The sequence below is a fragment of the Chiloscyllium plagiosum genome, chromosome 13 (assembly GCF_004010195.1).
Source record: "Chiloscyllium plagiosum isolate BGI_BamShark_2017 chromosome 13, ASM401019v2, whole genome shotgun sequence".
In the NCBI taxonomy this organism is placed as follows: domain Eukaryota; kingdom Metazoa; phylum Chordata; class Chondrichthyes; order Orectolobiformes; family Hemiscylliidae; genus Chiloscyllium; species Chiloscyllium plagiosum.
Genome location: NC_057722.1, coordinates 26,921,028 through 26,937,326, shown reverse-complemented (window position 1 = coordinate 26,937,326; position 16,299 = coordinate 26,921,028).

The window sequence follows — 16,299 nt, the reverse complement described above, 5'->3', positions numbered from 1 at the left end:
TAAGATGTGTTTTTATTCATTTGAATTCACCTAATATTTCTTATTCATTCTATCATTGGCAAGACTGGCACTTCTACACATCAATAGGTACCCATAATTGTTGATTGCTTTCTTGAACTACTGCAATGGTTTTGATGCAGCTGAGTGCCTTACCATGCCACTTCAGAGGTTAATTGAGAATTATCCATGTTAGAATCACAAATAGGCCAGACTGAGTAAGAATTACAGGTTTCCTTTCTTAAAAGAAATTAGTGAAGCAAATAGGTCATAGAGATGTACAGCACGGAAACAGACCCTTCGGTCCAACCTGTCCATGCCGACCAGATATCCCAACCCAATCTAGTCCCACCTGCCAGCACACGGCCCATGTCCCTCCAAACCCTTCCTATTCATATACCCATCCAAATGCCTCTTAAATGTTGCAATTGTACCAGCACCCACCACTTACTCTGGCAGCTCATTCCATACACGTACCACCTTCTGTGTGCAAAAATTGCCCCTTAGGTCTCTTTTGTATCTTTCCCCTCTCACCCTAAATCTATGCCCTCTAGTTCTGGACTCCCCCACTCCAGGGAAAAGACTTTGTCTATTTATCCTATCCATGCCTCTCATGATTTTGTAAACCTCTATAAGGTCACCCCTCAGCCTCTGACGCTCCAGGGAAAACAGCCCCAGCCTGTTCGGCCTCTCCCTATAGCTCAAATCCTCCAAACCTGGCAACATCCTTGTCAATCTTTTCTGAACCGTTTCAAGTTTCACAACATCTTTTCAATAGGAAGGAGACCAGAATTTCATGCATATTAAAACAGTGGCCTAACCAGTGTCCTGTACAGCCGCAACAGTGTCCTAAACGCCGCCTTCACTATCCTATCTACCTGCGACTCTATTTTCAAGGAGCTATGAACCTGCACTCCAAGGTCTCTTTGTTCAGCAATACTCCCTAGGACCTTACCATTAATTGTATAAGTCTTGCTAAGATTTGTTTTCCCAAAATGCAGCACCTTACATTTATCTGAATTAAACTCCATCTGCCACTTCTCAGCCCATTGGCCCATCTGATCAAGCTCCCATTGTAATCTGAGGTAACCCTCTTCGCTGAATACTCCATCTCCAACTTTGGTGTCATCAGCAAACTTACTAACTATACCTCTTATGCTCGCATCCAAATCATTTATATAAATGACGTGTTTACAACAATCTGAGAGATTCATTATATCTTTCTATAGGCAGAGAGAATAGTTATCTATTAATAGTCTAATATCTGGAATGAGTGAAGTACGTTCTGAGGAAAGGTTAGGCCTGCATTCTGTGGATTCAGAAGAGCCAGAGATGACTTAATCAAAACAGGTAAAATCCTGAAGGGTACTTGACCGGGTAGATGAGGAAAAGAATTTTCCCCTTGTGTTAGAATCTAAACCTACGGATCATAGTTTAAAAATAACTGGTTGCCTATTTCAGACAGATGAGGAAACATTTTTCTGAAGATTGAGTGACTTTGGAATTCTTTTCCTCGAATGGCAGTGGACTCAGAATCTTTCAAATTTTTTTTAAGACAGAGGTAGATTCAGGGTTGAAAGATTATCAGGATATGCGGGAATTAAAAGTTGAGATTAAATTCTGTTAGCCAGGATCTTATTGAATGGTGGAGCAGGCTGAAAGGCTGAGTGACGTACTCTCGTTCTTTTTTCACATAATTTGAATTTAGAATTTCTATTTTATTAGGTCCAGTGATATAACTCAGTGAAGCTCCATCAATTGCACATCAGGCCTGTGTTCCATCTGTACTTCTTCAATTATCCTTACTGTGGACAAAAGTGTACTTATTGCCCGAAATAACTAGAGATACGTGTACCTAGTAATTGTCCAGATGGTGTTGTGCCAAAATGTACAAGGGTCTTAAGGGCTCTCTATTATACGTGAGCACTGACAAACTTAATATGTAATGATTATTGTTCTTGCATTATGACCATTTTTAGAATGTTACTTTAAGATATTTATACTGAATATTCCTAGCATGATCAGTCAAGGATAAGTATTAATAAGTTTAATGTGTGCACTTGTTTAAAAATATAAAATGTCAGAGGTTTATCCTAATTGAAAGGGTAAGTTTAAAAACTAATAATTCAACATTAAGTGTTGCTAAAAAGAGAGAGTCGAAGCTTTTCATTTTGCTTTTCAACAAGTAACTAAACTTCAAAATGGAGCATCAATTTATGCAACATAAGAGGGTGCTGATTGGTTGGCATGGAGATGCAGTAGATTTAATTACTGGTTACTGCTGCGTTTTAATGCCAACCACAGTCCAATTAAACAGCACACTCCTGCTGTATAAATGTGAGAAATAAGTGCAAGACAAAGTGCTTCAACTTGTCTCTTTTTAGCAGTTGTAAAGTTCTGTACTACTGAGCACTTCAATGATAATTGCACCAATGCTATCTCTGAATCTTTAAAAGCCGTTGCAGGCTCATGTACTGTTTAAAAAGAAAATTGTTGCTTTGAGTTAAGGCATAACCAATAACATCTATGACAACTATCAATTTATTCAGTAGGATCTGGTTAAATTAACTTGACATTTTTTATAATTCTAAAAAAAGTTGTTATAATTCTATGCATCATTTTAATTGATTCACATTTTTCAGTTGGCCTTTAAATAATTCTTACAAAGCTTTAATCTGGTTGATGTAAGTTGGTTCATTTTGCTTATACTAAGATACAAGTAACAGGTTTAATCCATGCAGGTGTAATGTGAAGTTGCGCTGCACCAAGTATAAATTGGATTATTTTGTCTTGTGTATATTTTCTGATATCTTTAGCTTACACAGCAACGTGTTGCACAAAGCATACAATATTATAAACCAGTTTAGCCTGATATTTTGAGAAATGTATTCATTACATTTATTCAAGTTTATAAGGTTGACTTTCAACTTGAATGGGTTTTCTAATCAAAATAAACTTATTTCTGAGTTTCTAATTACATGATATAATTGAAGCATTACATTGAGTTTAAGCAATTAATATATGAACACAGAAGTTTGTCTGGATGTTGAACCAATCAGTATCCTTGTAAGATAACTAAGCATGCTTGCTTTGTGCACTTCAAGCAAGAAGTCACTTGCATTTAAATTTGGGTGACATTTAGCATATTTGTGGGGTTTTATGTGCAATTTTGTAGTAGATACATTTAAATACGAAAAAGAAATGTATTTATTGACTGGACTCTGTGTATTAAGTATGGATCAATAATTAGATGAAGATATTCAAGTTAAATTTTAGCTTTTTAAAAGATTCACTTGGTAAGTAATATTCTTTTTAAATGTGTGCAATCTCAGGGTGTTGAAATAGTTTCCAGCATTTGTAGCTGAAAACCATTAGCCTGCATGTGACATTGCATCAAGAAAACAATTTTCAACCTTGAGTTGCTGAACTTTTTGAAATAATAAAGCAATGGTTCAGTAAAAGGTATATTTGTGTATACATCTTGTCCAGTGCAAATTAGTTTTGATATAAAGCATTTATAATCACAAAATATTACATAATCGTCAGTGGGTTTTCAGTGCAGTTTGCAGGTATTTGTCACCCTCCCTAGGTCACTTAAGAAAATACGCATGAAGTGTGTATATTCTATGCAACTGATTATCAAGCAGGACCCAATTGAAGGAGACTTTTGTCTGTCGAATATTAGTCTGATTCTATTATTAGCCCAGATTTTGAAACAGTAATGATAACAAAACTGACAGGATTTATAGTCATGGCACCTCTGAAGCTGACAGATTTAGAAGTTCCTACATGTACAAATTAAATATGAAAATCTAGAAGCTATTATTAATGATTCTGCACTTTCTCCTGGTGTTCTGTTGAAGTCCGTCAAGATTGCAATCAAGTAGAAGTCGCTGAACTGACAAAAAAAATCCCTTTTTACATTACAAATCTCAATGTAAAGTTACTTGGAGAAACACATTGGATGTGGTGTAACTTTTCTTTGTCCTTGACATAACAGTGTCACTGGCAAGGCCAGCATTCATTGCCCAAGCCTAACTGACCTTGTGAAGATGGGAATGAACCACCAGTGTGAACTGCTGCTTGCGATTGAATGCACTCCCAGCGCTGTTAGAAAGGGAGTTCTAAGATTTCTAACCTGCAATAGTGAAGAATAATTGCAAATCAGAATCACTTGTGATTAGTAGGAGGACTCTCAGGGCGAATGGTCTTTTGTGTTAGGGATTTTAACAATATATTGAGTTTGTATTTACTGCTGAGCAGTCTCACTCCATTCAAAACTGATATGTATTTGTTCAATGTCAGACTTCATTATTATTCCTATTTTTAAAAATTTTAAGGTTTTGTTTTGATACTTCAGCTACTCTAATTTCATTCCCATTTATTCTGTTCTGTAAAATTTTAATTAAAAGTAATCTACTGCATTTTGCCATTTGATTTACTGTCTGAGGCAGTAGTTTGATGTGAATGTTTAGGTGATAACAATTGTTCGTGGATGCTTGGAGATCCCTTTGTCTCCATGCCAGATTCAAATTGATGTCATGAAAGGGGAAATCCGAACCACAGAGCAATTGCTGGATCTTTATGAAGAGCAGCTTCCTTGGACATCAGTGGCTAACACTTTGTTTTACTGATCTTAAAATTTGTGCCTTACTCTTTAATATTCATTTATAGTAGTTACCATATTTTCATGTAAATGGTCCCTGCAGTGATGGCATTACCATTGTCTTTTAGAAGTTGCAGTAAAGGTCTGAAGCTAAATACAATTTTTTTGAGAGTTTCTCTGATAATAGATTCAGGCTTAACTGCATCCTCTGACCAGTAATGGACCAGGTATGTAGTGATAACAGAATTATAAATTAAGAATTGTATTCCTGATATTGGTCCCAACATGTTCAACCTGTCTGCTTTTCTGGCAGCTTTAGAATATTTAAATATGTGGTGTTGTTTTGCCTTTGAAAGTTTAAATTGTATATAGTGTCATTGATAGTCTCTGCCTGCCTTATCCAGGAAATTTGGTGGGTTTTGGCATTGTGGCCAATAGATGTCCTTTCCTTTTTTAAGACCTTTCTTTTTTTTTTAAAAAACTTTCTTTTTTAAGGTTACTTTGTACATGGAAGGAACACAACTAGACTTGTCTCTCATCAACATTTCTAGGTTCAAATGGAAATTGACTTTTGAATATCTAATTAATTTATCTCTGATCACACCCTTTTTGCTGAAGGCTCAATTATTATGGTTACTGAGCTCATTAAGAATCTAGTGTGTTTATTAGTGGATGACTGTCAACGAGACTGTTGCCCAATGAGGACAGCCCTTGCAGCAAGACTCTATTTTCTAGCAAATAATTTTTTTTAAAACTCTGCTCCATTTGTTTAAACCAGGCGGTACAAAAGAGTGTCTATAGGAATTGTCACTATCTGCAGATATCAGTAATAGTAAATTGAACTCAGGATTGAAATTACAGCAAAGTCAAGCAGTGAAAGCAGTGGTTATTCCAGTTTAAGATACATTAAATGGAGGTTGATGTTGTATAGACTTGCCAGCTCACTAAGTAGTATGAGCAGCTACTCATAATGAGGACTGTTGCCACCATCCTGTTTAAAAGCATAAGAAACAACAAAGCTTTGGTCTAATGTGACTGGGGAGGTGCAGAACTCACTGGTTTACCTGGAAGAATGTGTTGTAACTAACCAGATGCAGTTCATTGCATGTTAGCAACTAATTATTGGTTACATCGGTATGATAAATGTTCCAGAGACACAGGAGTGCTGGATGTTTGATCTCACTCTTCTGAAATCCTAAGCTATTTTGAGTACACATCTGTATAATACATAGTGGCTGATGCTTATGGAACTCATTATTAACCCTTTCAGACCAATATATAGCAAGTAGTTTCTTTTCTGAGGTTGGACAGATAAGACTGCCTTCATACCAGAGATGATTTGGAAGAAGGTATAGGTTGTCTCATTAGCAAATTTGCAGATGACACTAAGATAGTGAAGGGAACTGTCAGAGAATTCGACAGAATATAGATAGATTGGAGAGTTGGGCAGAGAAATGGCAGATGGAGTTCAATCCGGACAAATGCGATGTGATGCATTTTGGAAGATGCCATTCCAGAGCGAGCTATACAGTAATTAGAAATGTCCTGGGAAAAATTCATGTACAGAGAGATCTGGGTGTTCAGGTTCATTGTTCCCTGAAGGTGACAATAGAGTGGTCAAGAAGGTAACAGCATGCTTTCCATCGTCAGACGAGGTATTGAGTAGAAGAGTTGGCAAGTCATGTTACAATTATATAAGACTTTGGTAAGGCCACATTTGGAATACTACGTACAGTTCTGGTCATCACATTACCAAAATGATGTGGATGCTTTGGAGAAGGTGCAGAGAAGTTTGGAGATGTTCACAGGATGTGGTCTAGTTTGGAGGGTGCTAGCTATGAGGAGAGGTTGAGTAGATTAGGATTATTTTCATTGGAAAGAAAGCAGTTCGAGGAGTAGGGGCTGATTGTGGTCTACAAAGCCAAGAGAGGTGTAGACAGGGTGGATAGCAAGAATTTTTATTTCCCCAGAGTGGAGGACTCACTCACTAGGGGCCATGAGTTCAAAGTGAGGGGGGGGTAAGGTTTAGGGAAGATATACGTTCTTTACACAGATGGTGGTGGGTGCCTGGAACGCGTTGCAAGCAGAGGTGGTGGGGTGGGAACGATAGCGTCATTTAAGATGTATCTAGACAGGTACATAAATGACAGGGAGCAAAGAGATACAGATCCTGAGAAAATTGACAGTAGGTTTAGATAGAGGATATGGATCGGCACAGGCTTGGAAGGCCGAAGGGTCTGTTCCTCCTCTGTAATGTTCTTTGTACCAGTGAATAAGAATCTTTAATAGCTATAAAATAGCTGTAGAATCATGCAAGCTCAGTCCTAATTCCAATTGTACCAGCAAGTGTCATAGATATATCCCATTAATTAGCATAATGGACTTCATTGTTCTCCTACATCTTTCCTGAAAATTGTCAATGTATCTCTTTTAAAGCATTATTTTACAATTTCCCTTCATGTTTAGTTACTAATTTTTCACTTAACATTTTGCAACTATCATTCCCTGGACCACATACCTACCTGTCTTTCTGATTATGTTCTCTGCATACTTTGGAGCATCAGATGCAGATGGACAGAGACCTTGAGCTGGGCGCATTAGCAGGTGTAACAAGTACTTAGAGCGTTCTCATCCTGATGATCTGAAATTAAGTGCATTGAAGAGGGGCCAGCAAAGAGGACTCTGGAGTGAACCATGAGCACCTGGGGGAAGAAAGGGCAAAGGGAAGGGGCAATTGTTCAAATATGTCAGACTGTTCTGAACACCAAGCAAATGTTTCAATACCCACTTTGTATTGCCATCATTATTTTATAGAAACAACCATGGCAGAATAATTGAACTTTTCCTTTGAGAACAAAGAGGAAATAGCCAGCAAAGGGAAACTATTTGTTGGGAAAGCCCTTGGAATGTTGAGGGTTGACATCTGTCATTGCAGCTGATAGATAACTTATCTATGTTGAGGAGCTTGGGAGTGCTTTGGCATGGAGAATGATTGCTCTGAATACAATAGGGGTTTCTCCTTGTCTAGGCAATGGCAAAATTGTTCAGCATACTCTCTGGAGAGGATGCGAGCACGACAGGGACCTTAAGAAGGTTTAGCTGGTCAAGCGGTGTGAGTGTTGTTATACAGACCTGAGGCTGCACCTCGAAAGATGACTGGAGATATGGAGACCAGAGTATTCCCTACTTCCTCTGGGGTAAAGTAATTGATCAATTGCCTAAGATCAGTAAGTTTCACATGGTCAGGAAGCAGTGATCACATCCAGAATGATAAACAACTCAAGTATATAAGGAATTTAGAGACAAGATGTATATTTGGTGCCGAGAAAAATAGATGGTTTTTGCTTTCCTTTTTGTTTTTGGCTCATAGTTTGTAAGGTTTTGTTTAACAGGATAAATTGAAGCCCAGGATCAGGGGCCTAACATAATATCACAGATAATTTACAAGTTCTTTGGTTGCTGAATGGTACTGATTTGACTATCAATTATGGGTTGTTTTCAGGTTGAAGATAAATAGGGGAAGTAATTACAGCTAAAAACTTGACACCAGTACAAATTTTTTTAAAATCCAAGTAAGAACTAAATTATTAAAATGGAGGTGCTGGGACAAGCAATGCGTTATAACAGCATGACATGTGAGCTGAAGTACCCCATTGTCATTCAGAATGATCATGTGTGCAACAGGTATTGGTTGCTTGAGGAACTCTGGCTCAGAGGGCATGAGCTGGATGCTGAGTTTCATACACTGCAACACATCAGGGAGGGAGAGTTACCTGGATGCTGTGGTTCAAGAGATGGTCACAGCCCTGAGATTAGTACCTCAAATTAGAATTTATTGTATGTATTTTAACAGTAAAAATACAATGAAAAGTGTTTTAAGTCACCCTACCGTGCTGCCTATAATGACAGAAATTACATTAAAATCACAAGTTACAAATTAAGTAAGTATAAGACAAATAAAAGCAAATATAAGACAAAGTTCAACAAAGTCGGTTTAAAGGCTCCTGGTCTCGAAGATAGCAGATCCATGATGAAAACGACATGACGGGGTAAAAACTGAAACGCTGGGACGACACATCACTGAATCGAAACCCTCTGAAGAAAAATGGCCGCCAAGAATACCAGTCAAAAAAGAAAACGCTGGGTCATCAGATCGCCAGGCTGCCACCCATGGACAAAACGAAACAGTGAGACATCAGAAAACCAAGCCAGAAGTACAACGAAGATCTAGATTCAAGCTGAATGGCCGCCAAGATCTCAAACTGCTCCAACAGAGATTGCACCGCAGGCAGAGACCAACACGTCAAGAAAGACCGCCAGAAGGAACAGCCACTCAGGAGAAGCTCACGGCTGATACCTTCATTTTGAAGGTAAGTGAATTTGACTATATATACTAACTGAATGATCTTAAAAACAGAAAAAGATGAAAAGAAAATAGTAAAGGCAAACTGAGTAGATAGGCAACGGGCTCCTGGGCTGAGGAGCCCACACTATATGTTGATACTCTACCCCTGCCATTTTACCAAATTTGGTCAGGGCAGTCGGGTGTAACTAGAAGCAAGGTAAGTAAGGGATCCAGGAGGTAATGCTGAAGGAGCTTGTCTAACAGGTTTAAGTTACTTGCTCCCTGTGTGGATGAGGGTGAGGACTACAGGGAAGATGAGCAAACTGACCTTAGCACAGTGGTACAGGGAGCTATTCAGGAGGGGGTCGAGAAAGGAAATGTACTTGTAATGGGGAATAGTATAATCAGGAACAGACACTAATCTCAAGGAAGAAGAACCATACTGAAAAAAAGCATTTGGAGCAATCTTCAGCCAATTTTGTTCACTCCGCATGACATCAAGAAATGACTGGAGGCATTGCCGACTGCAAAGGCTATAGGCCTTGACAAAATTCCAGTCATAGAACTAACTATTTGTTCCAGAACTTGTCACTCTCCTAGCCAGGTACAGTTACAAGATTGGAATCCACTCAATGTGGAAAATTGCCCAGGTATGTCCTATACATAAAAAGCAGGACAAATCAGCTTGGCCAGTTGCCACCCCACCAGTTTACTCTGTCATCAGTAAAGTGATGAAAGGTGTCATCAACGGTGCTATCAAGCAGCAATTGATCAGCAGTAACCTGCTCAGTGACACCCAGTTTGGGTTCTGCCAGGGCCACTCAGCCCTGACTTCATTACAGCATTGATTCAAACATGGACAAAAATGCTGAACTCCAGAAGTGGTGACAGTGACAGACCTTGACATTAAGGCCACATTTAACAGTGTGGTATCAAGGGGCCCTGGCAAAACTGGAATTAGTGTGCAAGAGTCATATCAGTTCCAGGACATCTTTGCATGAATTCCTCAGCAGCACCTTCAGCTGCTTGATCAATGATTTTCTCTCCTTATAAGGTCAGAAGTGGGGATGTTTGCTAATGCTTGCACAATGTTTCACACCCCTTGCGACTCCTCAGTTACTGAAGCAGTCCATATTCATATGGAGCAGGATCTCGACAATATCCAGGCTTGGGCTGACAAGTGACCTTTTGCACCCCACGTGCCAGGCAAAATCCACCTTCAATAAAAGACAATCTAACCATTGCCCCATGACATTCAATAGTGTTACCATGACTGAACCTCACACTATTAACATCCTTTGGGTTACCATTAATGAGAAAATCAACTGAAACTCCTCATGTGAACACTGTGGTTACAAGAGCAGAACAGTGGCTAGGAATACTGTAACAGGTAACTCCTGTCCTTGTTGCCCAAAGCCTGACCACCATTTAGAAGTCACAGGTTAAGCATGTGATGGAATACTTGCCTGGATTGTGCAGCTTTACCAACACCAAGAAGCTTGACACCATCCAGGACAAAGCAGCCCACTTGATTGGCAAACATCCACCATTGGCAAACATCCACCCTCCTTCACTGATGCTCAGTAGCAGCAGTGTGTATTATCTACACAAAATATACTGCAGCAACTCACCAAATATTCTTAGCACCTTCCAAAGACTCATGGAATAACAAGGCAGTAGATACTTGAGACCATCAACTGCAAGTTCTAAGCCACTCCCCATCCTGACTTGAAAATAGTGGGCAGCACAGTGGTTCAGTGGTTAGCACTGCTGACTCATAGCACCAGGGACCCAGGTTTGATCCCAGCTTCTGGTGACTATCTGTGTGGAGCTTGCACATTCTCCCCATGTCTGCGTGGGTTTCCTCCGGGTGCTCCGGCTTCCTCCCACAGTCCAAAGATTTGCAGGTCAGGCGAATTGGCCATGCTAAATTGCCATACTGTTAGGTGCATTAGTCAGGGGTAAATATAGGTTAGGGGAAGAGGTCTGGGTGGGTTACTCTTCGGAGGGTTGGTGTGGGTTTGTTGGGTCGAAGGGCCTGTTTCCATACTGAAGGGAATCTTTTAAAATCATCATTCCTTCACTGTCGCTGGGTCAAGTTCCTGAAATTCCCTCCTTAAAGGAATTGTGTGTCAACCCACAGAACATAGACTGCAACGGTTCAAGAAGGAAGCTCATCACTACCTTAAGTGCAGTTAGGTGAGCCCCTATGTTACTAATCCAAACACCCAGTAAACTCACCTTGCCTCATCTGTTATATTATGAGTGATGGAGAACTCACAAATTCCACTATTTAAAGAAAATAATATAAATTTATTCCTTAACTCTAAAAGTGAATATTAAGCAACAACTATTCAAAACTCTAAGCTACCCTTTCTCTTAACTGTTTCTTATCTGCTTCCAACTCTATAACAACATACTGTTCCAATAAAAACGTTTGTTAAAATTACATCAATTTAATTCCAAAACCATATTGCAGCAGTCGTCGGAGTCTCTCTTCTTCCGTCTGAAAGGGTGTCATCTTTCTTTTACTGCAATTTTTTTATATGAAATGGTACCTTCGATAGTGTGTGTTTGGGTCTCTCTCGATGACAGTTACTCTGTCGATGGCAATTATTCTGTCTTACTTTCAAAATGCGGGCTTTTTTTTAATACTGCCAACATCGGATCATCTCATTGGTTCAATGTTGGCAAAAACAATAAATTCAAAGTTGATTGAGTTTTACTGTCCTGAGGCATCATTTAAACTGGTTAGATTAAAATTGTCAAAATACCAACCAATTCAAGTATCTATTTCACAGCCAAGTATTACATCGGTTCAATTTTCCAGTACACTGAGACCATGAGCTAGTCATCTGACAGGTGCTTGTAAGTTCTCAGTGCAAAACAGCATTCACACTCTCGTAAAAGTACAGTACACACCTTCAATTTCATAACATATGGATGGGCAATACATGCTGGTCAGCCAGTAAAATCTCACATCCCATGAATGAATTAAAGAAAACCTGCTGAAAATAAACCAATTATAGCAATGTCAACTGAAGAAGGAACTTTCAAGTTCAACAAAAGGACTTTTCACTGAAATTAAGTATTTTTAACATCACTGAGGTAAAAGACTCTTTCAACTAGGTCTTGTATAGTGTAAGTTGTTCTCTGTGCCATCCCAACCCTGTGCCTAATAAACGTTATTATTTTGTTAAAAGTACATTTTCGGCCTCTTGTGAATATGTTCAGTAACTGACCAAGTTTTAAAATTAACACTGATCTATCAAATCAAATTTCATTCTGGGATCTGACTTGTTCTGGTGTTACTATCAATTGGGATTATACCTTTACTTAATGTTATCAAATCATAGTGATTTTGTTGAAATTTAAAATCTATACTGAAACTGTTGCAAAGATTTACTATCTCGCTGCTAGTTTGGTTTAAAAGGAGGTAGACCAATTCCATTGTAGAATAGTGATCCTTTATTTCGACATGTATTTAGGGTTTTATTTAGATCTTGTAGCATTGCAAAGTTGTGAAGCTGTGCTTATAAGTTACAATTAAGATATGATTTCCCCAAAACAGATTCCATATTTGCAAGTATTTATTGTTGGAAAATACAACACATCTCTGGTACAGACATTCTAGTTAGTTTTGTCCCTGAAGTAGGCTGGTGATTAATTTAGCAGATGACTTTTAGTCTCACTGGATTAGCCATTATTATGTTTAACATTGAAACTAATAATGAAATCCGGGACTGTATTGAAAAGCTAGTAAACAACCCTGAAGTAAATGCAATTCAAACCTTCGTTGAAAGGAGGAATCTCATCGGTGGGACAATGGTACAACCTAATTCACACCTAGGATTATAGAGTATTCCTGATTTCTAAATCAGCAAATACAAATGCAATCAGTCTCCAGCTTAATCTGTGAAACTCAGAATCATGAGATTTTTGAAAGCAAACTGGAGCATAGCTTAACCAAGAGCTAATAGAATCTTCATAACATCTCGAAACTTGAGGATTGACTGGAAGACTGAGGAGAAATCAAAATGAATTCCAGAGAACAGGAAGGAGAAATGAAAGAATCCTCAAGATCTTGAAAATTATGGGGAACTTTGTAAAGATTTGGTAGTAAAAGAAGACTATGATGTTCAATCTTCATAAACTAGTGTTAACTTGTCTTTTTTTCATTTTATAAATGGTTAATTTATTCTTTGTTTAAAACATTAAATTTTGTGCATATTTCTTTCAGTTAATTACTAGGTATTCAAATTTCTTTTTCAAAGTTAATGATCCTACATATTTCTTGTATTTTAATATGTAATTAAAATTGAATTTAACAACGTTTGGAAGTTAACTTCTGCAATGGCAATGCCTTCATGTTCACAGCTTGATATCAATAGTGAGAAAACTGATGGAGGCCATAATATGGGATAAAATAAATACACACTTTTAAAAAAATAAATTAATATTAGACAATCAGCATGACTTTGTCAAGGGCAGGTCATGCCTGGTAAATTGAGTTCTTTGACAAGGTAACACAGGCAGTGGATGAGGGAAATGCTGTATATTTGGACTTTGAGAAAACATTTGATTCAATACCATGTGGCAAGTGTTGTGGAGAAAATATAGAGAACCACCAGGAGACGCAGAGAGTTCTTCAAGAAGTAGGTCTTTTATTTGCAAACAAAAAATCATGACACTGAGAAAGCTGATTCTCAAGGTCCGTGGATGTTTATATCTTTTTTTAATCATGTTTCTGTTAGCTTATCAGCATGTCCAACTATATTAATCAAAGTACCTCACTCTAGCTACACAATAAACCAGTGATGTTAGTTCCCACTATCTCTTTAGTTGTACATTCGACTTAATATTATTCTAATGTCACGGTTAGATATTTATTGCTAACTGTGCTACAGTGATCTTCAATTCCAGACTAAGCTGTCATGATAGATATTTAGCTATTCCATCTGTTACAATAGTCTCCTGTCTCAAGCTGACTCTACTAACTATTAATTAGATATTTCAATGTCATGTCCCAAATATTTATTGTCCTAATCCTGTCATAATAGCATTTTACAGAGAAACTAGCTTTATTATTTGTGTTATCTCATCTCGCCATAGTGACCTTTCAGCCTTAACCTTACTCTGCTAATTGGTGTAAGAATGTTCCACTATGGTTATCCCATCCTGCCTTCCACAGAACACAGATTGCCAGTGGTCTTCATGCTTTAACCCTTCCCATGCTTTCATGTTCTTTATTTTCCATACGAGCTGGTTAGCAAATTAGAGTTGGTTGGGATTGATGGGTCCTTTGCAGCATGGATTAGAAATTGATTAAAAGATAGGAATTGGTGGGTAGTATTGATAGGCGTTTCTCAGACTGAAAATGAGTTGAAGTGGTGCTCCCAGGGATTGGTGTTGGGATCCTTTTTTTTTTCTGACTTTTTACAAATAATTTGGAGATGGGTGTTGAGGGCAAAATTTGCAGATGATACTAAGCTAGTGAGAATAATGGATTGTGAAGGTGACGCTGAGTGACATTGACAAGTTGGCAAAATGGGAAGACACCTGGCGGATCAAATTCAATGCAGAGAAATCTGAAGTAATGTTTCTTCCACCAAAATACATGAGCCAATTCTGGCTCAATTGTACAACTTTGAAGGGAGTACAAGATTTGAGGCCTTCAAGTGCAGAATTCTCTGAAGGTGGCTGGGAAGGCTGAAACAGTTGTTAAGGTTTCTAGGATCCTTGGGCTTATAAATAGACTCCGAATATAAAAGCAAGAAAGTGATGCCACACTTGCACAAATCATTGGTCAGATCACATTTGGAATATTGTATTCAGTTCTGGGCACCTTATCAAAGATAAGATGTTAAAGCCCTGGAGGGAGTGCAAAGGAGATTTACTGTAATGATAATGAGGGATTTTAGATGCAAAGAAAGATTAGAGATATTGGGCTTATTCTTCTAGAACAGTGAAGATTAGAGGGTGACCTCATTGACATATTCAAAATTATGAACAATTTTGACAGAGTAAAGGAGGATAATCAGTTTCCATTAGTTGGTTTATCAGTAAGTAAGAGTCACATTTCAATATTGTCAGCATGAGATCTAGAATTGATAGGCTTATGAGAGTAGTTAGGATTTGGAATGCACTGCCTGGACAGGTTTGGAGACAGATTTCTTAGGAGATTTCAAAAGACAGCTGGATGTATATCTGAACATGATGAATTTCGAGGACTCTGGAGATTGGGCTGGAGAATGGGGCTAGCTAGTTAGCTCTTTTGGGGGGTGGGGGCAGTCTGTGGGTCAAATGGACTCCTTTTTGTACTGTAAAATTCTATGATTATTCTATCTACAATTCAATCTACAAACTCTAGTTTCAGTCTACATAAAGTTACATTTATGTGGAGAAACTGAGGTCTGCAGATGCTGGAGGTCAGAGCTGAAAATATGTTGCTGGAACAGCGCAGCAGGTCAGACAGCATCCAGGGAACAGGAGAATCGACATTTCGGGCATAAGCCCTTCTTCAGGAATGTGGCCCATGATAGCTGTAAATGAGTTCTAATGCACGGAGCAGCCACCAATAAACATAAAGCAATCATTTTGTTCAATATGCTAGTGAGACATTCAAACCAAGAATGACTGGTGTGTAAAATTAATCATACGGTGACATGGACTATATCAAAAAATAGGTTATCTAAACTGTGGTTCATCACTTATCAACAAATATTTGTCTTTCGGTTCAATTTAACATGACTGCCTTTTGCCCAGTGTCAATGTGACTCATGCAGTTGTATTAGAAAGTACATTTGTGTAATATTGATTGCGAAGCTTACAGCAATGCTACAATCTAGAATTCTACTCCGATCACAATTAAGTATTTGCTGAATCAAGACATCTGGGATGTAGCAACCCAAGGGAAATCTGTCCATTTATGCGAGCCAGCTGTTTGCAAATAGACTGCTGTGTTTCCCTAGATTACAAGTGTCTACAAATCAAAAGTGCATAGTTGCAGTGAAGTGCTTTGTGATGCAGGTGTTGGTGAAGAGGTGGGTGTAGGGATTCAAACAATAAACATATTGTTTTGACTAGCATAGCTTGAATTGCTTTGCTGTGAAGTAATCTACTTCTGGATGCAAATGTTTTCATTTATTCTCTAAACGAGGGAAATTTGGCAAGGCTCACAATTATTGCACCACCCCTCGTTGCCCTGAACAGGCAGGGGACACATTGAACTGCTGCAGTTCAATTTTTATTCTTCAAAGTGGCTTGATAAAAGTAAGTGGCTTGTGTTTGCCTTCCATTCTTCTTTACTGAATCTTAACAACGCGCTATTCTGACCTTCAAATGTTTACTT